At 48.4% G+C, this 27,964-nt stretch overlaps 1 protein-coding gene and 1 long non-coding RNA gene across 4 annotated transcripts in view; one reads left to right on the top strand and one right to left on the bottom strand.

Annotated features, from left to right (window-relative positions):
• The window catches only part of LOC135906569 (luciferin 4-monooxygenase-like), a 262,082-nt gene that overhangs the window by 232,349 nt on the left and 1,769 nt on the right, over positions 1 to 27,964 (top strand). The window lies entirely within an intron of this gene.
• On the bottom strand, positions 141 to 27,842 carry LOC135906570 (uncharacterized). The gene is made up of 4 exons (XR_010565780.1): positions 27,693 to 27,842; positions 4,655 to 4,852; positions 1,714 to 1,761; positions 141 to 274 (listed from the first exon to the last, which is right to left on the bottom strand). It is a non-coding gene; the product is annotated as an uncharacterized lncRNA (long non-coding RNA).

The following is a 27,964-nucleotide window of genomic DNA, read 5'->3' as shown; positions in this document are numbered from 1 at the left end:
CATTTCCTCTCAGTATCATTGCCTTCTACACCGCATATTCTTCGTGTTAGTGTTGTCATGTTGCACTTGGGTTCTGCACACGACATGTGCACTGCATACATAGATATTTGTGTCCAAGAAACAACAAGCCACTTGAATCTGAACAAACCTATGTTTATTGTGTTTTACTGAACAAAGAACTTCCACGACTAAACACTATAGATATGGATTAACTAGCGGAAGGATTGGTTGTGAATTGGAATGACTGGCTGCTTGCAGATGCCTTCGGCTTTGCCTGAAAAAAAAAAGAAACACCAATTGATTAAGTCTCTTAAATTATTACGACCAACAGCGCCATTGTTACTCTGATGAAAAAATAACTGCTTTCTAATTCACAACTGTCACGGTTCACAAGAAATGGTTCAGACTCAGCCATGTCGGTATAAAGTCAGTGATAGCCTTATAGCATAAAATGGTTCAAATTGATAGGAACCAAGTCAATTGATCGTTTGCTTCGAACAGGTAATGATATCACGTGCATATTATGACATTCAGAGATTATATTTCCCGTATTTAAGTAGAGCTGGCATGGCCACATGCTGCAGACCATAGCTTTCAAGTCTCACTGGTCCAACAAACAACCTTGCTGATTTTACTGTTTCTATAAACGATGAAGCACTCTTGAAACAAGCTCAATAAAAGCGTCTTGTTTAATTCCGATGCAGCACAAGCAAGCCAAAGATACTGTCTAGCTGACAAGATGGTAAAATAGCATTAATACAAAGAAACTATGCTTGGACCACAATTGTGTCACAACACCTGTCAGCCTCTTTCAGATACGGTTTGTTGTAGCATGAAAGAAGTATCAATGCATAATATTCTTTTTACCTAAGCAATGAAAATTGCAAGCTATGGCTGTCAATGGGCATCAGAATACCCTCCCCACCTTCTTGAAAAGCTATAGTACTGCATTGTCTTCACTGAACACTTGCCCTTTTGTTAGTATGCGGTTCTCGAAGCAACCTGTGGCATTTTTGTGGTGTAAAGGCACCTGCAACTATGCCTGCACTCCATACAAGGATCTTACAGGCAGGATTGTTTATTCTGTCCATTCCTTGACTTGCAGTTACACAACCAAATAAATAATGCAACATGTTTTCGCACATTGCGTTGCTACATGTGAATGTGCTCAATTCGGGAAATTTCTGAAAGGAATGAAGCTTCCAAAAAATTATACGGAAATTAATACCACGCCCAAACACAAATACTTCCCGTGGATTTGGAGAGGCAATAAGGACAGAGCTGTTTGCTACAAATTTCTACGACATTAGTGACAACAAGATGGCCAAATTCTGTGCTGTTAATAAATGCAAAGAAACAACTTTGGCTAGTATGTGCAATCTTGCGTATCCAAATTTCTGCTTCTTTATACAGTAGAGGAGATACTCTGTGATAACTAGTTGGAATTAATGCTGCTGTCTTACAGCCTAGGACAAAACATTTACAGAGTTGCAGCCACAACAATTTTTCTTTGGGATCTAACCAAAATGATGATTTGGTAAAATCTAGAGAAAATGCTTCTAACTAAACAAGTGATTCTATATTTTTTTTGCAAGGACACTTTTTTTTTCTCGAGAAACTACGGTTGATCTTATTGTTGTCAGGCTCTAGCAGTAAAATACATTTTTTAAACAAAATTAAAAGCGCTCACCAGACATATCCAATCGAATTTACCTGAACATGTCCTACTGTCTGCAATGCCTATGTTCCCATTTTGAAGGCCTGCAAGAAAGCGCCAGTTAACTTTTCTAGGGCTAAAAGGCAATTGAATATGTTACTTAAAGCGATTAGTCACAGGAGTCCTGGATCACTAGAAGAAAATTTAAGGACTGAAAACTGGTAGGAACACATATGGCACACACTACTAAGTCACAATCTACAGCTTACCATTATTCTTAATAAAGTACCATCATTGCATTGTCCCAAAACTAACATAAGAGGCTGAAAACTGGCATGATAAAAATGAAGCTTCAGAAGTGAAGGCTTGCTCAACAAGCAATTGAACGACAAAAAATTATATTCGTGACAAATTTAAAAGAATGCTGTTGAGGACGGTAAAAAACTAGCCACCACAACGAAATCTGTAAATATGCAAGCATAGGATGGAGTCGGTTAATGGAATCCAGATAACTTTGGAGATTAATAGGAAAGGCCTTTGTCCAGCAGTGGACATAATGTATGTGAGAGCACTAGGCACCTCCGTATATGCATTACTAGATTCTCCACAAACCGCCTGTGCCTTCCGATCTGGCCAGCGCTAACAGAAGAGCGTGTCACAGACCCGTGATACAGCTGTCGGGAACTGCCCGAGGTTTTGTTTGAAAACACCGGGATCGGAAGTCACTCTCCTGGCTGCCGTCGTCTGCTTTTAGCTACTTGTAGATAGCGTCCTACTCAGCGAATTCAGTAGCGTGGCCTCCAAAAGGGTGCAGGTTCAGTGCACACGTCCCTGACAAAGCCATAAAGCTTGCATAATAAAATCACAGCCTGAGAACACTGAACATGTTTGTAAAGCTCAGTTTACATCGCGCTCTCAGTCTTCGTGCCCCTTAACTTCTGTATTTAGGCCAGCTCATTCATTGCCTGCGAAATTTAAATGTCATTGCCACACAAATCTAAGCAAAATCGCGGACATACCGCATCACAGTTCACCCGAAAGCACACACCGGTATCCTCGAAGCTGGTGAAGTCTACTAAAGGCCCAACGTGTGTCTAGGATAGAGCGCGTCTACACCGTCTACTAATTCTGTGCGTCCAAAAGCAAACGCTCAAACTTGGTAACAGAAGGGGTCAACATACATATCAAGAGAAATCGCCGAAGTTCCTATTATATAGGGTGTCCCACGTAATTTGAGCCCAAAATTAAAAATTGCAAACGCCATGACGCTGGACAGAACCAAGGTACTGCAGCTTGCGGTTGCTTTCAGATACTCATATTTTTTATATTCCACCTAATTAGATAATCAGTCTTCATTGATTATTCAATCAACTTCTGATATATTATAGTGAGATTAGAAGTGTTCATGAGAAAATTGTGGAGGAACATGAAAAACTCCCCATGCAGTTTTCTGTTGTTCGAGACGTGCTACAAAGACGTGTTTTCCGAGCATGAAAGCAGCCCGCGTACACACGCAAAGTGCCGCGAGGGGCCAGTCGGGCAGGCAGTTTTGCATGTATATACAGGCTTCCTTCACACTTGGAAAAATATTCTTGAAAGAATACCCAATAAAGTGGACACGGAAATGGCACCGCGGCAGCTTAATTGGTAGAGCATCGTACGCGAAATGCGAAGATTGTGGGATCATGCCCACCTGTGGCAAGTTGCTTCTTCATCCACTTTCATTTCCATCAATTTGTCATTTCTTTATTTAATTTATTAAGCACAAGTAATTTCCCCTATGTTGCCCTTGGTGTCTTTGTTAGTTGTCTTCTCATGCTATGATTATTACAAATAAGGCCCCTCGGTTAGCTCCCTTTCTTCTCGTTCAAGGACTAAAGCTACAGCAATTAGACCACCCGTGAAAAACTCGCATGATGGCACAGGAAACACCAATGTAACGCAGGCGATAGCTGAGTGCGCGATATTTGCTGTCTGGAACATGCAAAGTACACAGAAACACACAGCCTCTTTCAGAAAACGGCGTCAAGCACTCGCGCAGCTTTTTAAGACAGCCATCGTAGGCTAGCTGCTTGCGTATGTCCGAGCGAATATCTGCTGACAGCTCTGAGAGTCCTCAGACAGCCTCCGACTTCTGATAAAAGTAATTTTTTAAAAGATTCTGGCAGCCCTCGGACTGGTGGGCCGAGCTTCCGAAGCTGATTAAAAAAATCAGATGCGGGGCAGCAGTCGCAAGCGGCGTCGGACTGTCAGGAACTGATAATCGAAGAGGCCCACTGATGCCTTGTGTTCCAGTCCTACGTAATGTCTTCGTATGAATCAGCTCAGTCTACATGGTGAACAATACTAAATTGACGTCTTTCTTGAAGACTTTGCATTGTGTCCTACCCAATGAAGTTTTCTTTAAAACCTGCAATGAATGACGCAAATTCTGCCACTATGCCAAGGCTCTTGTTAGTGCTCTGAAGACAAGCGGCCTGAGGAAGACAAACCTCTTGCGAAAACATTGGTTCTAGAGACAGCCGTCATTCGAAACCTATTGATATGTTCTTCGAAGTGAAAATATTGCGGCAATATTTTCAGGGAATTATGTAATATGATGATCAACTTGTTTCGCAAAACTTCATAAGTATACGTGACCTTTGAGTCACTTTTACTTGTAAGTAAATATTAAGAAATTACAGATGTGAGCACGAAAAGACGGCACAAGGCTAGACAGTAAGAGCGCAGGCAGTCTTTTGTCTAAATTCACACACACACAGATATATATATATATATATGTATAAACATATATATATATATATATATATATATATGTATATATATATATATATATATATATATATATTGTAATGCATAAAGGACGATAATGACATCCCGACCATCATCAAGAGCGGAGGGCACGAGATCGGCGCTCGACCACCACCCTCTTGTTCTCCCGACCTACTCTTCAGAGCTACCGCCTGTTTGTTGGACTCGCCCAATAAACCTCCTTACATTTGTTGGAGGTGCTGGGTACGCACATCGCCGGCACCCTGGAACTCCGATCCCGTACGTTGCACTCGACCATGCAAGCTGACGCTGCCCAACCACCGCCATCTCTCCCGGCCGCCGTTTGCCCCGGCCCGGTTGCCAGCGAGACCCCCCGGTATTTTCGGGTACGGAAGACCAGGACGACGAGGACTGGCTGTCGGCCTACGAAAAAGTTAGTGGACCCAACAAGTGCGATGACGCTGCTAAGCTCAGTACCGCGAACTTTTACCTGGCTGGCGTCGCGAAGCTGTGGTATACGAACCAGGAATCAGAATTAGAGAACTGGCCCGCTTTTAACGAGGCAATATCTGCCGTTTTCGGTCGCCCTGCCGTGCGGAAGTTACGCGCCGAGCAACGGCTGCGCACACGGGCACAGGAACCAAACGAAACTTTTACCGCCTATATTGAGGACGTAATCGATCTCTGCAGGTGCGCGCCGATGGTTCAATGAGCGAAAGTGCCAAAATACAGCATGTTGTGAAGGGCGTCGACGACGATGTGTTCCAAATGCTTCCTACGAAGTCTCGTGGCACAGTGTCTGAAGTGATAACTCTGTGCCACAGCTATGACGAATTGAGATGGCAGCGGGCTCCCACCCGACGATCATCTCACACGTACAGTCAACGACTCGCTGCACTGGACATCGTGCCTGATCAGTTATACTTTCTCGCACAAATGAAAGAATTTGTGCGTGAGGAGGTGGCCCGTCAGTTGTCTCTCCTGCCATTTGCTCAGCGTCAGGAGCTCCCACAGCAGCAGCAACTGCAGAGACCAAGCCCGTTGGCTCCCGTGCTTCAACACGTCATCCAAGAACAGATTTCCGAGGCCATGCCGGTGCCCATTCGGCAGCAACCGGTCGCCGCGCCTCTTAGTTTATTTATTTATTTATTTATTTATTTATTTATTTATTTACCCTCAGGGCCTTTCGGCATTAGAGAGGGGAGTGGGTTATACAACAAATAAGGAGGAAATAAATCATGAGCTTATACACAATATTTGCTAATTATACAATGTTAGCTATAAGTATGAAAAATGCAGTAATAGAACTTGACATATAAAAGTAACATTAAACAAGAAAAAGGAAAACACCAGCTATAAACACCAGCTGTTAGCTATAAGTATGAAAAATGCAGTAATAGAACTTGACATATAAAAGTAACATTAAACAAGAAAAAGGAAAACACCAGGAGCAGTTCGTACAAATGTTTGCTATTGTACATTGTTAGCTAGTGCTTTTCGAAAATGATCATTGTTATTAATGGAAACAATGTCAGAAGGAAGTTCATTCCAATCTTTCGACGTACGTGGCAAAAATGAGTGTAAAAAGTGTGTCGTGTTACATGTACCAATTCTAACTTTATGTTGATGATCTGTACGGTGAGATAAGTAGTATGGTAGCGATATGAATTTTGGGTGAAGTGTAGGGTGGTGATACAGCTTATGAAAAAATGAAAGGCGGGAAATTTTTCGACGTGTTGCTAGTGGTTGAAGACCCAGATTCGATTTCATTGAAGAAACACTCGCACCACGGTAGTAATTCCATAGAATAAAACGAGTGGCGTTGTTTTGGATGAGTTCAAGGGAATGTATTAGGTTTTCGTGGTAAGGGTCCCATATAGCTGCAGCGTACTCTAATTTCGGCCGTAACAGGGTTTTATAAAGTAGTAATTTTAAAGGAGTGGGAGCATGAGAAAAGTTACGGCGTAAGTATCCCATCAAGCGGTTAGCTTGATTAATTATGTATTCGACGTGATGATTCCATGTTAATTTAGATGTTATATGTAGGCCTAAATACTTATATGAGTTAGTAGATTCTAAAGCAACATTATTCAAGTAGTACACAGGCAGATTATCGTTAGATCTGGATACTCTCAGAAATTTGCATTTGTTAATGTTGAGTTCCATTCGCCACAATCGGCACCATTTGCTGACGTTATTGAGATCGGCCTGAAGCAGGGAGATGTCGTGTTCGTTAGTTATTTCTCTAAGGATTACACAGTCATCTGCAAATAAATGTATGTCAGAGGTTATTGCTGAAGGTAAGTCATTAATGTAGATAAGGAATAATAGAGGGCCTAGGACGGAACCTTGGGGCACACCGGACTGAACGTCGCTATGAGGTGAGTCATGGCCATTAGCAGTTACGAACTGAGAACGGTTAGCGAGAAATGACTCAATCCATTTGAGAATGTTATGATCGAGGTTTAATTTGCTTAGTTTATAAAGTAAAAGTTTATGACACACTTTGTCGAAGGCTTTCGAAAAATCTAAAAAGATGCAATCGGCAAGAGAAGAACAGTCAAGTATTTGGTGTAGTTTGTGAGTAAATGTTAATAATTGTGATTCACATGAGAATGATTTTCGAAAACCATGTTGTGATGACGAAAAAAATGAATTAGATTCAAGAAAATCCGCAATTTTAGTAAAAATAACGTGTTCTAGCAGTTTGCAGCAGGTACTGGTTAATGATATCGGGCGATAATTTGTAGGTGATGTTTTGCTGCCAGTTTTGTGCAAAGGAATTATTTTTCCTATTTTCCATTCTGATGGAACAGTAGATGTGTTGAGTGATTGTTGAAATATTTTGGTTACTATAATGGAACTATAGGTGCAGGTGTTTTTCAGAAATTTAGCACTGATGTTATCAAAGCCGGGTGACGAATCCATATTCAATGAGTCTATTAGTCGAATAACTCCGGGAACTTCAACAGTCACTGGAGGCATAGTTAAGAAGTTATAGTCATTCAAGATAGGTAGTTCAATATCAACTGTGCACGAGAAATTTTTAACAAAGATATTATTCAGGAGAGTTGCGCATAGGTTTTTCGGAACAGGGTTACGAGAGCAAGTGTTAAGAGTGATAGAATCATCGGAAGGTGGATGTATGACACGCCAAAATTTTTTTACGTTAGTTATCAGCATAGATGGTAATGTGGTTGATAAGAATGTTTCTTTAGAGCATTTGAGTGCGGCTACATAGGTGTTAGATGCTAATGTGTAGGCTTTCCAACGTGAGTCAGTGGGTGATTGCGTCGCGGAACGATACAGTCGTCTTTTTTTGTTGGATAGTCGTTTTAAATGATTATTGTACCAAGGCGCGCGCGGGTTGCATGTTATAGTACGGGTTGGGATGTGTTTATTGATTAAGCGATTTACCTCTGCCGAAAACATGTTCCAGTTTGACTGCACACTACGATTTTCAAAATCACTCATGAATATGTTAAGAAATAGACTGAGTTCATTATTTATTGCTTCGAAGTTAGCTCTCTTGTAGTCTCTAATTATTTTTTTAGTCTTCGGAAGTTTCACAAACGCAGTATTAAAATGAATATTTAGCAATAAGTGGTCACTGATACCCGGTAAGTAATGGATGGTAGAGGCATAATCGGGACGATTGGTTAGGATCAAATCGAGAATGTTTACGGAAGTGGATGTTAATCTCGTCGCTTGTGTGACTAATTGAGTTAATGAAAATGTAGTACAAATACCCAAGAAATCTTTTGAATCAGAAGAAGAAGATAATAAGTTAGGTATATCACTGTTCCAAACTATATTAGGAAAATTAAAGTCACCAAATAAGAAAAGAGGTGCAGAAGGAAACTTTGTCGTAATGGTACTAATGATATCATGCAATTCGTTGGTAAATGCGGGTGACGAGGAAGGTGGACGATAGCAAACGCCTAAAATTACCTTTTGATGGTTCAGAGTTGCTGTAGCCCACACTGATTCTAGATTGGTGCTGATGTGAATGGGTGACGATGGGATGCGTTTCGAAAGGGCAAGAAGTGCGCCGCCACCACGGCGCTCTGTTCGGTCACAGCGGTATATCGTGAATTGTTTGCTATCATGAAACAGTTCTGAGTCTTGAATGTCATTTGAGAGCCATGTTTCAGTTAAAGCTATTATATGGGCTGAACACGTGCCAATTGCGGATGATAATGAGTCACGGTTTTTCAGAACACTTCTGATGTTAGTATAAAGGATGCTGACTTGATTATTTTGCGCATGCCCACTGCCCCTCACGTGTCCCTAGGTAGGAACGTGTTGCGAGGCAGCTGAAACATGGTTTAGGCCGACGTTGCGTCTTGGCATTTCCTGAATACTATTCGAGTTAGAGTGGTACATGTAGCATTTGTTGTTTAGTAGCAGTTTCTTGTGGCTGAGTTTAAACTGTGGCGAGTCTGGTTGTGATTTCGCAAACTCAAATAGTTTTTTACGGGCTAGTCGAGTTGCGGGTGAAAAGTCCTCATTAACTGCAATGTTGTTAGGTCTTAACTGCGCGCGTGATGAAAGTACCGATTCTTTCGCTTTGTAGTTAGTAAATTTAGCAATTATCGGGCGACATTTGTTAGCTTGGTAAGCGCCGAGCCGGTGGGCTCGCTGAATTGAACTACTGGGAAAAGATCCAAGAGCAGCGTTAAGTACTGAGGTTAGTTTTTCTTCTGTCTGTTGCCAGGTTTCTTTCGAGTCGGGAAGGCCATGAAATATTAAATTATCGCGACGAGACCTGTCCTCCAGATCATCCAGACGCGATAATAAGGAGCTGTTCTGAGCAGCGAGGCTATCTACGTTGTCTTGCATGCGTGTTAGGTTAGTGTCGAAACGGTCTAGGGATTTTGATTTTTCTTCTAAATCGTCAAGCCTTTTCTTGATACCTGCTAACTCAGTTTGTATGCTTTTCTGTCCGTTTTTAATGGCTTTGACATCTGAAACAAGTTCGGTTTGACACTTAGAAGACTGTAGTGAACGAGAGTGTACGTCCTTAAGCAGTTTAAACATGATCTTCATTTGGTCTGCGGGATCATCAGGTAAATCATCAAGTTCAGATAAGGCGACAGTACGTGTGTTAGGTCCAGGGTTAGATTCAATGTCTCCAGCGCATAACAATAAAATCGACATTGCGTAGCACTCGAGCAACGACTCGCACAACACCCATGGGCACGGGAATACAATCAGGCAGAGTTCATCAGTTTTTTTAGTGTATAGCAAGAACCGTGTACGCACCTGCATCGCAAAAACGTGCCGATTAAGCACAACGCTGCCAACGTTGGTCCCGTGCCCACTGAAGAGCGTGCCAGAGTGCCAGCTGTTTAAATTCGCAGGCAGAAGTGATGACGTTGACGATGGCGCTGGGTAGACTGGCGGGAGCTGTGCGACGGAAGTTGAAACCAGAAATGGACCATCGGGGTGGGAGCCATGGTTGTAGTCGAAGCTCGGCAACGGTGAGGTAAGGCTGGTCCGGGATTCGGGAGCTGACGAGAGCCAAGCAAGGGCTAGCGATAACGCCGCCTGCATCGCAAAAACGTGCCGATTAAGCACAACGCTGCCAACGTTGGTCCCGTGCCCACTGAAGAGCGTGCCAGAGTGCCAGCTGTTTAAATTCGCAGGCAGAAGTGATGACGTTGACGATGGCGCTGGGTAGACTGGCGGGAGCTGTGCGACGGAAGTTGAAACCAGAAATGGACCATCGGGGTGGGAGCCATGGTTGTAGTCGAAGCTCGGCAACGGTGAGGTAAGGCTGGTCCGGGATTCGGGAGCTGACGAGAGCCAAGCAAGGGCTAGCGATAACGACGCCTGCATCGCAAAAACGTGCCGATTAAGCACAACGCTGCCAACGTTGGTCCCGTGCCCACTGAGGTAGCAAACAACAGCTTCAACAGCCCTCACCGCCCCATGGTGTGTCGTATGCTGCAGCCCCGATTCAGCCATCCGGGACATGGGCTGCTCCCAACACTGCAAATCCCTGGCGAACGCGCGACAACCGGCCGATCTGTTTTGCATGCGGTGGCCTTGGTCATATCGCCCGATTCTGCAGCCGTCGCGCGCCAGGATACTCAGACGCCCGTTCGCAGAACTACATGGATTGTCCTCGCTCTCGTTATGAAGGTCCGGGTCCCCAAACAAGCATGTCTTCACGTGACCATCCACAACCCACGTCTCGTCGCTCACCTTCTCCCCGTCGCCGAAACTTGTCGCCCATGCGTCGTCGACCAGTCCCAGAAAATGAGCGAAACTAGCCCCTGCAGTTCGTGAGGCAAGAACTGCGCTGTCGAAATGCTCAAGTCCTCGAGCTTTGCCGTCGAATATTGTCGAAGTTTTTGTAGAAGGCACCCGTGCATATGCTCTTGTCGATACCGGTGCTGCCGTTTCTGTTATAGACGCCACACTTTGCCGCAAACTTCGGAAGGTGACCACGCCTCTTGAGATGATGCCCTTACGTGCAGCGAATGGAGACCCTGTTCGGCCTATAGCTGCCTGCACTGCTCCACTTATTATCGCTAAAGAGCACTACATTGTTGAGTTTATCGTCCTTTCATCCTGCTGGCACGACATCATACTTGGCTGGGACATTTTATCGTATTTTCACGCCGTTATTGATTGTGCCAGATGTGATCTTGAGCTCTTTCCGTTGTGTGACCAATCCTACAACCCCGCTCATGAAGCCGCACACAAACTAGTCGTAACAGAAGATACAGAAATTCCGCCGACAGCAGCTGTTATGCTCCCCGTGTTCTGCAACAGCACATGTGATGAAGCTGCATTCTTTGAACCATCACGCCTCCTTCTGAGTCGGAAGCCTCTTCTTCTGCCTTATTCGACCCTCTCTATTTCGAATGAAACAAGCGCTCTCTGCCTCACAAATCCTCTTCTGCATCCAATCGTACTGCTTAAAAGGGAATCCCTTGGATGCGTGCAACCCATTGATGTCGGCCAAATATTTTCTGTGCAGCAAGATTCAGCTCGACGCGACCTCGACGTCGTCAGTGCTCTTAATCCTTCTGATGTACCAGCTGCCGACCTATTCGATTCGTCAATCGCAGACGGACTGTCACCATTTGAACGCTCTGCTCTTCTTCAGTTGCTCTACCAGTTCCGCCACTCTTTCGATGTTTCCCAACGTGCCCTTGGCCGAACTTCTACCATTATTCACTACATCGACACGGGCTACAACTCGCCAGTGCGACAACGCCCTTACCGTGTCTCCACCGCGGAACGTCAAGTCATTACCGACCAGGTTGACGATATGCTTAAACGCGACGTTCTTCGCCCTTCACAAAGTCCGTGGGCATCACCTGTGCTTCTCGTTAAAAAAAGGATGGATCACTTCGCTTCTGCGTGGATTACCGGCGCCTAAACAAGGTCACTAAAAAAGACGTGTAGCCGTTACCCAGAATTGACGCTGCCCTTGATTGCCTACAAGGTTCCGAGTTTTTTTCATCGTTAGATTTGCGTTCCGGGTATTCGCAGGTGCCTTTAGCAGAGGCTGACCGTTCAAAGACAGCGTTCGTCACGCCTGACGGTCTATATGAATTCAATGTCATGCCCTTCCGCCTCTGCAATGCGCCTGCCACCTTCGAGCGCATGATGGACTCGGTTCTGCGGGGTTTGAAGTGGCACATGTGTCTCTTCTATCTCGACGGCATTGTTGTCTTTGCGCCAGATTTCGCAACCCATCTTGAACGCCTCAACCATGTCCTGACGTGTCTGAAGACCACTCAGCTGCAACTAAGTCTCAAGAAGTGCCGTTTTGCTGCGCGAAAACTTACAATTCTTGGTCACGTCGTATCAAAGGATGGTGTGCTTCCGGAACCGGCTAAACTACATGCCGTGACCGACTTCTCCAAACCGACGACTCTAAAACAGTAACGAAGCTTCATAGGGTTATCCTCCTACTTTCGTCGGTTTGTGCGCAACTTCGCTTCTATAATTGCGTCTTTGACCCAACTTTTAAGCAGCATCTCCAATCTTTCGTCACGGTCTTCTGCGTGTGACCAAGCCTTCTCCATCCTTCGCCGTCTCCTGACGTCACCGCCTATAATGCGCCACTGCGATCCTACGGCCGCAACTGAGGTGCACACAGACGCCAGTGGTGTCGGCCTCGGTGCTGTTCTCGCACAACGAAAGCCTGGGTTCGCAGAGTATGTCGTCGCATACGCCAGCAGAACGCTCACCAAGGCTGAGTCAAACTATAGCTTCACCGAGAAAGAATGCTTGGCAATAGTCTGGGCGCTTGTCAAGTTCCGCCCTTACTTATATGGCCGCACGTTTGATGTAGTTACGGGCCATCATGCATTGTGTTGGTTGTCTTCGTTGAAGGATCCGTCAGGTCGCCTTGCCCGATGGGCTGTTCGACTTCAAGAGTTTGACATTCGCATTATATATCGTTCCGGACGCAAGCATGCCGATGCTGATGCACTGTCACGGTCTCCACTATCCACTGAAACTGCCTCCATATCCATTATAGGCCACCCATTGTCAGCTCTTGACATCGCCACCATCTCCTTTGCATAGCGCCATGATCCCTGGATCGCTTCGTTTCCTGACGTTTTATCCGATGCACCCACCATTTCGACCACTGGAACACTGCGACACCAAGCTTTGCACGTCAGCATTCGTGATGGCCTCTTGTACCGGCGCAACTACTCGCCAGATGGTAGGAAGTGGCTCCTAGTTATCCACAGAACGCTGCGCTCTACAATCTGCGCGTCCTTTCACTCCGACCCGCAGTGTGCTCACGGCGGTGTCTTCAAGACCTATGAACGCTTACGCAAAAGGTACTACTGGCACGGAATGTTTTGCTTTGTCCGCAAGTTCATTCGCGGCTGCCACGAGTGTCAGCGACGAAAAAAACCACCGCATCCTGCCGCAGGTTCATTACAGCCCCTTCCGAGCCCAGACCGCCAATTCGACCGCGTTGGGATTGACCTTTATGGACCTTTACCTTTGACCACGGCGGGAAACCGATGGGCTATCATTGCTGTCGATCACCTTACACGATACGCCGAAACCGCTGCTCTTCCCATGGCGACAGCACAGGACGTCACCTCTTTCATCCTCCGGCGTTTTGTGCTTCGGCACCGTCCACCTCGCGAACTCCTCAGTGACCGTGGCCGCGTACTTCTCTCTGATGTTATCCAAGCACTTCTGCACCAGTGCAACATTGTACATCGGACGTGTACTGCCTACCACCCTCAGACGAACAGTCGCACTCAGCGGCCTAGTCGAACACTGGGCGACATGCTTGCGACACATGTTCCATCTGATCAGCCAAACTGGGACCTGGTTCTTCCATTTGCGACATACGCGTAAAACACCGCTACGCAAGTCACAACCGGGTTTTCCCCCTTCTTCCTTCTGTACGGTCGCCAGCCGACGCACACTATCGACACGTTGCTGCCATACGCACCAGATGCCTCAGAGTGCACGTCCATGTCGGGAGCCGCCCGTTACGCTGAAGACTGCCGACCACTAGCCAAGCGCTTTACTACAGCCGACCAACAACGCCAGAAAAACGCTCGCGATGATGACCAGTCTCTTGTCACAACATTCGCTCCTGGAGCACTTGTGCGGCTGCTTGTACCACCCTGCACCCCTGGCTTGTCGTCCAAACTACTGCCAAATTATCATGGTCCCTACCGCGTCGTCGAGCGTACTTCGCCCGTAAACTACGTCATTGAACCTATTACGCTGCACGGCGACCGTCGTCTACGTGGACGTGATGTTGTTCGCGTAGGCCGCCTCAAGGCGTACTTCGACCCTCTCGTCCCCACCTGTTAGATCGCCAGGATGGCTCCACCTTTCTCGACGGGGCCAATTGTAATGAAGAAAGGAAGATAATGACATCGCGATCATCATCAAGAGCGGAGGGCACGAGATCGGCGCTCGAACACCACCATCTTGTTCTCCCGACCTACTGTTCAGAGCTACCGTCTGTTTGTTTGACTCGTCCAATAGACCTCCTGACAATATATATATATATATATATATATATATATATATATATATATATATATATATATATATATATATATATATATATTGTTACGTGTAGCTGAAGCTCAATGCTATTTACAATTTATTTACAAGGAAGCTAACGGAGGCCAAAATGGCGACGCTATGTCAAGCCGGCACACACGTCGTCTTCTTTCCCCTCAGTGCAGCCACACTGTGGCGGCTGTTCCGTAGCATCACCCCCGGCTGTAGAAGCACAGTCCCGGTGCTTAATCTACACATCCGCGGTGAGAGGTGTGTGGTATGGTTTTACTCTGGCCACGTGAACGATGTCACTTGCAGCTGATGATGACGCTGAGAGGTCGGCGGGGATGATTTCATACGTGACATCTGTCACTTGTCGCACCACATGGTAAGGGCCAGTGTAGCGCGACAGCAGCTTTTCGGAAAGGCCCACACGTCGAATGGGTGAGCAGAGAAGCACCAGAGAACCCGGAGAAAAGTGCACATCGTGATGGTGGCAATCATAGAGGCGTCTCTGATGATCCTGTGAGGCCTCGAGACGGGTGCGGGCGAGCTGGCGCGCGTGGTCGGCGTGTGCAATCGCGTCGCGGGCGTATTCACTGGCGGAACGTATGGCCGAGGGCAGCGAAGTTTCAAGGGCAACGCGGGTTCTCGGCAATATAGCAGATAGAATGGTGAATAGCCGGCGGTGTCGTGACGCGATGAATTGTACGTGAACGTCACATATGGTAAGTGAAGTTCCCAGTCGTGGTGGTTGGTCGCAACGTACACTGGCCCACAAAATATTGCGGGGTGCGTGAGCGCGTGGCGAAGCGACCCTCCTCCCCTTCTCGCGGTGAACCGCTGGTGTCGAGACCGACGCCTGCGCGCATGCGCGTCCATCCTTGACTGCAAGGGTGCCGGTTTCCGCGCTTCCTCCTTGCGCGCCGGCCATATCCGAGTGTATTCGCAAGGTGCCCCTCTTGCGATATGCGTCGTGGCGGCTTGGACGGGCAGAACATCGTTTATACAACGAAAATCAATTGTTCATTTTCATCTTGCCTGTCTCCTTCTATAGAGCGCGTTTTCTGCACGCTCTTCTGCGGGAGAACGCCCCGCTAGTAAAAAGAAAGAAACAAAGAAGATTGGCCACTAAAAGGTGCAGCGCAGAAAAAAAAAATGAGTTGTTACGCTCGCCACCGGGCCGGCCCTATGCATCAGCGCTCGTGACTCGACAAAAAGCGGCCGCAGTGGCGCGTGCAAGTTCACGCTTCTAAACACGCTTCACATAGTATCGCCCGTCGAAGCCGCCACAGCGCTTATCACAAGAGGGGCACCTCACGGCTACATTCGTATATCGCCGGCACGAAGCGCGGAAACATGCACGCTTGCAGTCTCGGAGGGATGCGCATGCGTGCAGGCGTCGGTCTCGACACCAGGGGTGCCCGCTAGAAAGTGAGGAGGGTCCTTTCGCCACGTGCTCGCGCACCCCGCAATATATTGCGGGCGAGTGTACTTCGAAAGCATGCCGGTGATGGTCCGGTTGAGGCGCTCCGTGAGGCCGTTGGTCTGTGGGTGGCAGGACGTGCTGAACTTGTGCTTTGTCGAGCAGGAGCGGAGGATGTCCTCGACGACTGCCGAGAGAAAGCTGCGGCCACGGTACGTGAGTAATTGGCGCGGAGCACCGTGCACTAAAATTATGTCATACAGAAGAAAGTCAGCAATGTCAGTAGCAGAACTTGTCGGGAGGGCTCTGGTGATTGCGTACCGCGTAGCATAATCAGTTGCGACGGCGACCCATTTATTTCCAGAATCCGAGAGTGGAAATGGTCCAAGAAGGTCTAGACCAACACGGAAAAAGGGTTCGGGTGGGATATCGATCGTCTGGACAAATCCAGCTGGAGGCGTGGAGGGCTTCTTCCGGCGCTGACAGGGCTCACAAGCGGCAACGTAGCGCCGCACGGAGCGGGCAAGACCCGGCCAAAGGAATCGACAGCACACATGGTCGTATGTGCGGGAGACGCCCAAGTGTCCAGCCAAGGAAGCGTCGTGAAGTTGCTGAAGGACAGTCGAACGCAGGTGCGCTGTAGTGACAGGCAGAGGGTCAAGGCCATGTGGATCAAAACTGCGGCGGTACAATGCCCCCTCCTTAAGGAAAAACATCCGGAGAGAGTCGTCGCCAGGAGTTGACTCCAGATGGTCGATGAGGGCTCGTAAGGAAGGATCGCGGCGTTGCTCGTGGCCGATTTGAAGCAACTGGGACACAGAGAAAACGCACGCGATGGCGTCCGCATCAGCCGGCTCGTCAACGGGGTAGCGGGACAAACAATCGGCATCCTGGTGCAAGCGTCCCGTCTTATATACCACGGAGAAGGTATATTCTTGCAGGCGTAACGCCCAGCGAGCGAGTCGTCCCGTGGGGTCCTTGAGTGACGATAGCCAGCAGAGCGCGTGGTGATCAGGGATGACACAGAAGGGGCGTCCGTACAAGTATAGAGGAAACTTCGCAACAGCCCACACAAGTGCGAAGCACTCGCGGTCTGTGATATATATATATATATATCAGGCCTATTTGTCCTTCGTAGTTGCAGCTGCACGTCAGCGGGATGTTGCAAACAAACGCATATATTGTGAACTGTTCCATGGGACTCCTGCTTCACTCTGCGTCAAGGAGTGATATGATTCACCTTTCTTCACCCAGATTGCTTGACACAACAAATAAAAGTTCTAACTCTCCCAACAATCTTTTTGAGACTATGGCTGACCTCGTCAATGTGATATGCCAATAGTCACCCCACTGTAGGCCAATGCTGGACCTGGGTCTAGAGGTGCTCCTCCACTTGGTGATGTTTCGACTTGTTGAGGAGGCCATTCGGGGCTCCTGTGACAGAGCTTCGCAGCAAAAGAATGAGATGATATGAAAGGCAGAATACCCTCCTTAAAACATGGGGTAGAGATCCAGTACACATGACACTCGCCAAAGAAACACTCATGTCCAGAAATGGGAGATCACTGTCTAGTGGTAGTTTTCTCGCTTCCAGGAACTCATCCAGCACAGTAGACAATAGAGAAAACAAATGACTCGACTAATTTAGTAGCCTTACTTCATGTCATATAGGGTAGAAAGTTTCCAGAGAAGCAGAATACCTTTACTACGCTGGTTCTCACAGTAGTTAGTGCTTTACGATTAGTTGACAGTGTTCTCTGCAGGGAAAAGTCCTTATTAAAGCGGTTGAGCAGCTTTTAATGTCTCCTACACAGTGCCGCGTATGTTCAAGTAAGCAGGACTACTACTGAAAGATATGCTCCGCTATCTGGGCCTGAAGATTTTCTGTGATGAGCATCGTGCTAAAGCTATGTCCCGCACTTAAAGGTGTTTTGGCCTTTCCTATTAGCGCACTTGAATATTGAAGCATGTTGTTGCTACAGGAAGACCAGAGAGCACTCTCAACACTTCGCACCACCCCGAAGTGTAGGGGAGCTTCCATAATCAAGTACAATGTTTGCTTTAACAGTCCGTTCACACTGCCTTTTGGCATGTGTCACCAAGAAGTATTTAATGGAGTTGAACGTAGGTGACATCTCAGGTCAAGGAAGGCAAGGCCTACGACTGTTATGCTATCTGTACACAAAGGCAGCCGTCAATTCTAGCAAACTGCTGGGAGAGTTGAAAGTACCTTATTATTTTCAGCGCCAAGCAATCTGGATACGTACGAAATTGTGAGCCGGACCAGGCCATGACGTGACGTTTGCATCAAGAAGTATGTGCTGGAGTTCATAGGAAGTACGGTTTATGCTGTTTACAACAACCCACTGTCCTGCAGCAGCAATTATGCAGGACAAACAGGCCGACGACTCAAGGGTTATCTTACAAAACCTGCATAAACCCTTGACACAAATTTGTGGGAGCAAAGTAGCAAATGATGCTGCTTGGTGCAGTTGTAGACCAAATTTTTAGTAATGTATCCTCGTGACACATTTTAAAAGCATACACAACTTTCTGAATAGCTCCCACTATACTAGCGTGTCTTCATTTAATCTGCTTGGCAAATTGAAGTATTCAGATCAGCTGCAGGAGCGTTCTCAATTGGGCTCCTTGGTACATGTTTAGAAGAGAATCAAACAAGGTGACAGACAGGACGAAGGGAATATGTTGCTCTGTCTGTCGCCATCGCTTCGTACTAACACTAGCACTTTTCATTTCGTGTTTAATACTCATCTATTTTGGTCACCTGACCACGTGACACAGCTGCAAGCTCAGGCTATAATGTTACATTGTTACGTTGGCTTCCAATGTCGAACTCAAGTAATTATGTCGTCGCACATTCACGTATTTTACTTAGCACAGCACTAGCTCAGAGTGAGCTTACTAGTGGCTAACCTTAGTTACCATCGAGCCCATGCATGACACTGCTAGTGATCAGTATGCAGTGTTTTTCCATACTCATTAAGGCAACACTAGACAATCATTTTATTGGTGCATGTTTTATCTGTTGCCTCAAATCCTGAATTCTGGCACTATTGGAGTTTTTCAAACACCACCCATGTGTGCACCGAAGTCACGTGTGGAACAATATCAATTTAAAGTCGACGTGCTCATGCTTAAAATTACTCGCATATGCCTCGTCGTTCCGCCAAAATTTGCAGTCATTGTCCATTAAGACTCCACATATAAGACCGATTTGCGATAGAATGGCACAGCTTACCAGAACAAAGAGCACCACTCGACAGACGGCTGTGGCACACAGGTATTGCAAGCAGGCCCTCATGGCTGCGAAAGTTCGCGAAAACTGGCACACAGACATACTTCACTGGCACAATAGCTGTGATTGAAATACTAATATCAGGTATTTTCAGGCCGGTTGTCCACAGTAAAGCAAAAACATTTTCATACAGAATTACACCCTTGCACATAAGCTTGTCGCCGATTTACTGATTGCTGTGGTATCGCTTGGTATTGTCAACGATATTATTCCACATTTAAAAAAAAGCTTCACGAAGCACATTCTATTCGGAAAAACAGCAGACATTTTGTTATAGATAAATAACAACAAGCATTTTAAGATAATTATTGTAGTGATGCATATATGCTGAAAATTAGTGTGTGCAACTAGAGACGGTCAATATCAGAACCAGCCTTTAATATCAGTGTTGACAGGTCTTCCGATTTGTTCTTACACTAGTTTGAAACATATACAACTTTAGATTGTCCATTACCTAGTTTTGGCCAGTGCTATTCTGTGTAAAGGTTACGTTAAAAATGACTTATGAGATGCATTTTCTTTACAATTGCGGCCGCATATGGGCAGATGTTACGTGGAAATCCACTCTCAGAATACGTGAAATAGTAACGTAACGCGTCAGAAGATTGATCGTCAGCTTTGTAGCTGCCACAACTAAAAACAAGAAGAAAAAATACCAGAAACATCTGATGCAGATTGCCAGCTACCAAATCAATCCATTTCTTCTGCAGCGACCCTTAATCGGTATCAGGCGGATACATTCAATTGCGATCGAGCATGATTACTCTGGCTCGATCCCAAGTTAATGGGTACCGTGTGACGCCAGCGTTACCTAACACTGCAGGTGGCACGAGGTTACTACAGCAAGCACGCTACACCGTCCTTGCATTGTAATGTAAGAGCATACGGATTCAACGTGCTCTATGAGGTCTTCATACATACGCACCCTTTCAACTCCGGACAAACAATCTTTCAATTCCGGGTATGAACACAGCGATTACGCATGCCTAGCCTGGCCGCTGCGTCATACGCTTAAGGAAAAATATTGTTGGCTAAGAATTTCGCTGTGATGCAATGCGTCGCCGAATACGGCTAACATAGCGTCACACCGCATCGAGAGAGATTGCTCCAAGAACACAGCACAACACTGTGCAAACTGGAATGCTAATGTAAGTATACCAGCTGCCAAATAAAGCCAAGAACGGAGTGCTACAGACTTCATCGACGCTGATATTGCCTGCGCTTCTCAATGTATACTCTACATGAAATCAGCACAACAAACGCTACACTAGAGAGAAAGAAATACAACAAGAGCGGACACTCCCATAGAGCCCAGTGGCCGAATTGACTGTAGCGCACCAAGCCGTCGGCGTTAATACCTCAACCACACTTGCGGTTTCGGTTTTGTGCGCGCGCTTCTTAAATTATAGCAGGTACGCATCAAGCCGCCGGCGCTGTTTTTTGGCTTCTACAGCTTAACCGCGCGTGGTCCTCGTGCGCACTACTTTTATTATTAAGAATAATTGATTGCGAACGATCTGTACAAGCCCTCCATCGAGTACGGATGTATGGATGGATGGATGGAATATACTGAAAAGTCCTGCGAGCTACGGGGCGTGAGGCCCCATAGTGCGGGCTACTCTCATGTTGAGACCGGGAGTTTTCACTCCCTGGCCGCATCGTGGTCTCGCTGGACGGCCCAGAGCTGCTCCGCCAGGTCCGTGCTACGTAATGCTTCTTGTAGCATGGCCGAGTCTTGATCCTTGTTTGCGTGGGTCCGACCACACGGCCCCTCTGCAGCAGTTCTTCAGGTCTTTCGCTGTCAAACCTCAAGTCATTGCTCTCCAGGAAACATTAGTCTCCGCCGCCTCGCTCCAGGGCTACAGGGCCGTGTCGGGCCTGCCCGGGGGGCGAGGGATTTGCACCTTGATTGATAAAAGGCTGACTCATCTCTCCCACGACCTCAAGCTGGCGAGTGGTAGAATTGAATACGTCATGGTTGAGATCCTGCTCAACGTACCACACCAGAATCAGCGCAGAAACAGTGTGTTCGTCCTCAATATCTACAGCAACCCCAGGGACTCGCGCCAGCAGTTCCAGACCATCCTCAAGAAAGCGACCAACTTGGCCGGCCCTCGACCCTTAGTCCTCGTCGGTGACTTCAACGCACCGTACGGCATCTGGGGTTACGTCTACGACACTACCAAGGGGCGCAACCTGTGGCAAGACGCCAACGAGATGGACCTCACTCTGGTCACTGACAAGAATTTTCCTAAGCGCATCGGCAACCCCGTCACCCGGGACTCGACACCTGACCTCGCGTTCGTCAGGAACGTTGAGGACGTGGGCTGGGAGAACACCGCCATGGAGTTCGGCAGCGACCACTACATTCTCGAGACTAACATCAAGGTGTCTCGCAGTAGGATCAAGGAATTCACGTTCATTGATTGGGACCGCTTTCGCAAGATTCGTGTAGAACCCGGCAAAGACAGGGCACCCGCCACCCTCGAAGAATGGTGCGAAGGCGTCCGGAACGACGCTTCCGCGGCTACCAAGAAAGTAGAAACCAATTTCGACGTCGAGCGGATGGACAGCAGACTTGCCCACCTGATCGAGGCCAAAAACTCCTTGCTCCGCCGATGGAAGGGCCAAAGGCTCAATCGCAGACTCCGAAAAAAGATCTCGGAGCTCAACAAGGTCATCGATGACCACTGCAAGGCGCTATGCCAGCAGCAGTGGGACGACCTCTGCGAATCCATCGACGGACAGATGCGCAACGGCAAATCCTGGGCTATGCTGAAGCACCTTCTCGACGAAAGCGGCTCAAAGTCAAATCAGAGGCATACGTTGGCCCGGGCCCTTCACGAAGCCACCAGGTCTCACACGGTCGATGAGCTCGTCTCAAAACTCGTACAGAAGTACTTGCCCGTCTGTCGCGACGGAGATCCAGTGATCCAACTCCCGGACTACCGAGGCCCTCCAAGCCCCGAGCTCGACGAAGACTTCTCCGTTGCCGAGGTCAGACAGGCCATCTTCGCACTCAACCGCAAGTCTGCGCCTGGTCCAGACGGAGTCACCAACAGAATGTTGGGAAACCTCGAGGACACGTCGATCGTCTTCCTGTCCGACAAAATCAACGAGTCCTGGAATAGCGGCGCTGTTCCTGCAGAATGGAAGATGGCCGGCACGGTGCTCATTCCCAAGCCCGGCAAAGCCCCGAACATCGAGAACCTCAGGCCGATTTCTCTAACCTCCTGCGTCGGGAAGGTCATGGAGCGCGTCGTCCTCAACAGGGTCAACGGGTACCTCGAAGACAACGAGGTTTACACGTACAACATGATCGGCTTCCGCGCCGGACTCTCGACGCAGGTGCAATGAAGCTAATAAAGCATCAGATTGTGGATGGCCGTTCCAGAGACGTCAAAGCTTTGCTCGGTCTGGACCTCGAGAAAGCTTCCGACAACGTGCTCCACAGCTTCATCGTAAAGACCATTTCAGACCTGGGTCTTGGTTACAGATTCCATAGCTACGTCAGCTCTTTCCTAACGAACAGGAAGGCCAAGCTTCGCATTGGGGACTTCCGCTCCAACGATGTGCCCCTCGGAGGGCGGGGCACTCCTCAGGGCGCCGTCATCTCACCCACCCTGTTCAACATCTGTATGATTGGTCTTTCCGAGAGGTTGGCACGCGTATAGGGCGTCAAGCACACCATATACGCCGACGACATCACCTTATGGTGCTCCGGCGGCTGTGAGGGCAGAGTCGAAGAATTCATGCAGGAGGCGATCGACGTGATCGAGGAGTATCTCCGCCCCACTGGACTTCGATGCTCCCCCGCCAAGTCGGAGCTTCTGCTTTACAGAAAAGAGAAGGGAGGCAGACCCAAAGATTGGAAGCCAGTTTCCGAAAGCAGCATCAGTCTTCGTACTTGTGAAGGGGGGGGGGGTGTTACCCAGGGTCGACGTTATTCGGGTCCTGGGCATGTTTGTCGAATTCAACGGCGGGAACGGAACGGCTCTCCGCAAGATCATTGCAAAGACGGACAACGCTTTCCGCCTCGTTCGCAGAATAGCAAACCGGCACCGAGGAATGAAGGGAAACAATCTCCTCAGGCTTATTAATGCCTTCGTGCTATGTCACTTTACGTACACAGTTTCCATGCACAACTGGCTCAGAGCGGAGCAAGACAAGCTCAATTCTCTCATCCGCAAAGTGGTCAAGAGGGCTCTCGGGCTACCCATCAGGACCCATACCGAGGATCTCCTCAAGCTGGGAGTGCATAACACTGCCGAGGAGATTGCCGAGGCCCAGGAACGTGCGCAACTCACTCGCCTGAGCACCACAGCGGCAGGTAAACACATCCTCGAAGAGCTGGGTTACAAACCTGCGGGATTCCCGATGGTCAGTACTCCGATCCCTAGGTGCATTCGAGACAAGTTCGAAGTGGCCCCTGTGCCCCGAAACGTCCATCCCGTCCATAACGAGGGCAGACGCAAGGCCAGAGCAGCAGCCATCCTCAAACAGATCAAGCAACGAGACATTAGAGCAAGCTTCGTCGACGCCGTGGAGTACAGCGATGGGAAGACCTTTGCCATCGTTGTGGTCGACTCCAGCGGCAAGATTTCTAATTGCGCCTCCATTCGCACTTCAGACCCCGGAGTCGCCGAGCAAGCCGCCATCGCCCTCGCCCTGCTAGACGGTCATGGGTCCGAGATATATAGCGATTCCAAAACGGCAGTTAGGGCTTTTCAGAAGGGTTGCATCGCCAAGCAAGCTGCTCGTCTTCTGAGCAACTCGAGTCGATATGCTCTCACGCATCATTCAATCCACTGGTTTCCAGCTCACGTAGGGTCGGTCGCGGGTGCTCCCCTGCACCTGAATGAGTCTGCTCACGAGGCTGCGCGTGACCTCACCGACCGCGCTTCCTCTGCAAGATGCACCGACTCCCCTCCTCCCTACGGCCACAGGGATGCTCCCGCTACTCACGACGAGGTTATTAAATTCTTCTACATGTCTAGAAGGGTCTTTCCACCCCCTCACCCCAGGTTGAATAGGGCGCAAGCCGTTTCTCTTAGGCTTCTGCAGACCAGTACGTATCCGTGTCTGTCCGTTCTCCACGAGGTTTACCCGGACGTGTATCGCGACGACGCCTGCCCCTCCTGCGGGCAGACCTCCACTCTAACGCACATGCTGTGGGAGTGGGGTCAACATACCCCAAGTTCATCAAGGAGGAGTGGGACTCGCTTCTGCGTAGCCCCGCTCTAGAAAAGCAAATCCTGGCTGTCCGGCGTGCCCGCGACCGGGCTGGTGGGCTAGACCTGCCGGTCCCGACGTGGGACTAGCCGGGTGCGCGACGAGTTCGCGTCCTCGCCGGACCAACAATAAAAGTTTCCTCACTCACTCACCACACGGCCAGAGTAAGTGATGTCCGTTTAGTGTGCTAAGGCAATTTTCGCGATATGATGACGTGTATAGCTCAGTCATGTAGTGATGTAATCTGTTCTGCGTGGGGTATGTGTTGGTTTTGAAATATTCTGAACGTTAGGGCTTGGGACCTGGTGAGCTTATTGTGAGGGGCGCTGTATATTCTGCGGTCTAGATAATGTGGCTTTGTGATCTCGTCGTATGTGGAGGAAGGATCCCGATTCCCGCAGGGATGGTCGCGACCAGAATAGGCGGTGTCGCGGAGGTTTAGGTCTCGCGCGCTCCTGTGAGCCATCTCATTGAGATTGGGAGGGGCGTCCTCGATCTCTCCGAGGTGTGCCGGGAACCAGCAGGTGGTGTGATGCGGCAGCGGTGCGGATGCATTGACTATGTGTAGTGCTTGTCTTGCAAGGGCTCCTTTCTGAAAGGCTTTGACGGCCGAGCGTGAATCACTGTCGACGTGTGTTGTGGCCGGGTATGTGAGCGCGAGTGCGATGGCGACCTGTTCTGCTATCTCGGACGTGTGGGCCTTCACTGTGAGAGCGTTTGTTCCTTGAACTTGCTTATTGACCGCGGTGGCAACGAAGGCCTTCCTGGACGGGTACTGTGCCGCGTCTACGAAACAGGCTAGGACCTTCTTATCACGTATTTTGCGCAGGATGAACGATCCGCGTGCCAGCCTTCTGGGTTAGTGGTGCTAGGGGTTCAGGCTCCGCGGGTGTGGGCGAACCGTGTAGTAGTTGCGTGCGCCCATCGCAATGCTTTGGTATAGATTCTAGACTGCTGTGGTGTCATGACCTAGTTTGGGTAGGATTTCCTTACCCGGTTTTGTTCCAAAAAGTCTTGTCAATTGTGCTCGTTTTTGAGCTTTGGTGATTTTTTCAAGTGTATTGTGCACCGCCAGTTGCAGCAGGAGCGCTCTTCCCGTACTCTTAGGGACGCTCAGCGCTAGTTTGACTGGCTTCCCCAGTTGCACATTGAGTATGTTCTTCTCCGCTACCTTCCATCTGTGCATGGCCGCCTCGCAAGTGAAGTGGCATAGCGCGAAGGCGTGTGTTAGCTTGAGGACATTTTCTTGCTTAAGGCCGTTTCTGTTTGCTACGCGTGGTACGAGATTCATGGCATTATTCGACTTTGTCACCATCCTCTCCACTGTCGCGGCGTTAGAGCGGTTGCTCTCCAGAGCATGCCAAGTACTCTGATTTTGTTGACGTGCGGAATGGTTCCTCAGTTTTTTGTTCTGAGAATAATGGTGTGTGTCTCTGATTTCGCTCTTTGGCTTGGTACCACTTCTCGATGGCTTGTAGACGAGGAGCTCCGACTTCGCGGGCGAACATCGCAGGCCCGTGAGAGCGAGGTATTCCTTGATCGCGTCGATCGCTTGCTGTCGAGCGTTCTCAATTGATCACAGGCTACCTCCGGGGATCCAGAGCGTTACGTCAGCTGCGTATACGGCGTATTTGACGTTCTCAATTGGATCCAGTCTTTTGCCTAGGCCGCCTAGCGCAAGCTTAAAAAGCATCGGAGAGATGACAGCACCTTGCGGGGTGCACTTGGCTGCCCAGTTTGTATTTCTGCGACGCAGGGCGGCCGTTCTGTCGCTCAGGAACAATTTTGTGTCAGCGTAGAATCTAGTGCCTAGGTCGAGCTTAGAGTTCACGTCGAGTATGCAGTCATGTGATAAATTATCGCAGGCCCTTCCGCGGTCTAGCCCAAGGATTACTCTCGCGCCTCTCGTGTCTGCGTCAATGATCTCATGTGTGAGGAGCTTCATGGCGTCTTGGATGGATAGCCCAAGTATAAAGCCGATCATTGTTGCGGGGTAGATATCTTTTCCTTCTAGATGTTTTGAAAGCATGTTTAGGACCGCGTGCTTGGCTACCTTGCTGGCGCAAGACATCAGCGAGATCATCTTTATGAAATTGCACGTGGCACATCGAATATGTGGCACGTGCAATTTCAATGGACGCAAGACACCTTGTAAAATGAGTAAATGTTTATTTTACTCCTTGTCAATGCTCGTTGCGGGATTTTTGTGCATTCACCCAACCTTGTGGCACCACGTAAGCAGCAGTAGTTTCTGTAGGAAGCTCCAGCAGACGACATCAGCTCAAAAAATTAAATTACAAGCAAGTGTCATCTTAGAATAATGCGTATAGAGGCGAAGCATGCGAAAGTGGTGAATGGGCGGCATTGCCGACAAAAGAAGTTCTCTTTTACGCACTCGGCCTAGAAAATACCCGGCTTATCTCAAATAATACGGTACATACCAGGAAAACATTCTATTTCCAAGCATTCCGCTCTCCCCGGACCTTATTTGCTGCATTTTAATAGCACGAATACACGGGCTACTGCGCGTTTCCAGAACTTGGCTACAACCGGCGCGATAATACGCTACGAATACACAGCGGTGGCCACAACACAGGCTATCAAGCAGACCGTGCTGGACGCTCGCAGAATTTCTTCTACTCGCACTCAAGAGAAATGCAAGGGTGCCGTTCAGAAGACAGAATTTAACAGTTCCTGGCGTTTGGGCTCCTTGGCGCCATATCTTGCGCGTTCTGCCCACGCAAGCAACTCTCTCCGGTGTTATCACTCTCGACAATTGGTCGTCACGTTTTCGACAAGTGTGAGTACCGCAAGAAGACTTAAATTGTTGCGTGGCCATAAAAATTGTCGCAAACTTGTCGAAGGAAGATTCGGACGCGCTAAACTAACTTTGTCACCACGGCCGAGCTGCTTCTGCGCTAACTGCGTCACAGCGCCAGGCGCGCCCACTGATCTCGAAAGGTACCCCAAAAAGTAGCGAAATTAGTTACAATATTGTTAGCCGTCACAGGAAGTGCCAAAACTTGCCGCAAAAAGATTCAGTACAATTGAAACTGCCTCACAGCACCCTGTGCGACTAGCCTGCCCAAAAAATACCGAAATAAGTTAAAATAATATTCGTGCTTATATGAAGCTTCGCAACCATCTCCGAGTACGATTCCTTAACCAAAATTAACTGCGCCACGATGGCCGCGCTGTTTTACTTTGACTTCACCACAAGTGTAGCCTGATTGCTTGAAATGCGTCGCAGACAGTTCAACAAAATGTCTCACCTTGCCGTAGTCTAATAGTGTTGTGGTGCCATTTCGAAGTTCTGAACGAACGCAAGAATTCGCCGGGGCAAACAAAACCAGGCTAAATCCAACAACAGAAAAACAGGCAGACGGGTGACCGAGCAGGGCAACGCTCAGATGCGCGACCGGTCTCGCTCGCTTCGGCGGCGTGGCTGACGAATGACGCATGCACGTTGCTCGTCATTCGCCGATTCGCCTGTCGCTAGGCAGCGGAAGTAAGCCGCAAAGCTTAATTTGTACGCAGATATTTT

This window comes from Dermacentor albipictus, chromosome 5 (genome assembly GCF_038994185.2).
Source record: "Dermacentor albipictus isolate Rhodes 1998 colony chromosome 5, USDA_Dalb.pri_finalv2, whole genome shotgun sequence".
NCBI classification, from domain to species: domain Eukaryota; kingdom Metazoa; phylum Arthropoda; class Arachnida; order Ixodida; family Ixodidae; genus Dermacentor; species Dermacentor albipictus.
This window is presented reverse-complemented; position numbering and strand designations above follow the sequence as displayed.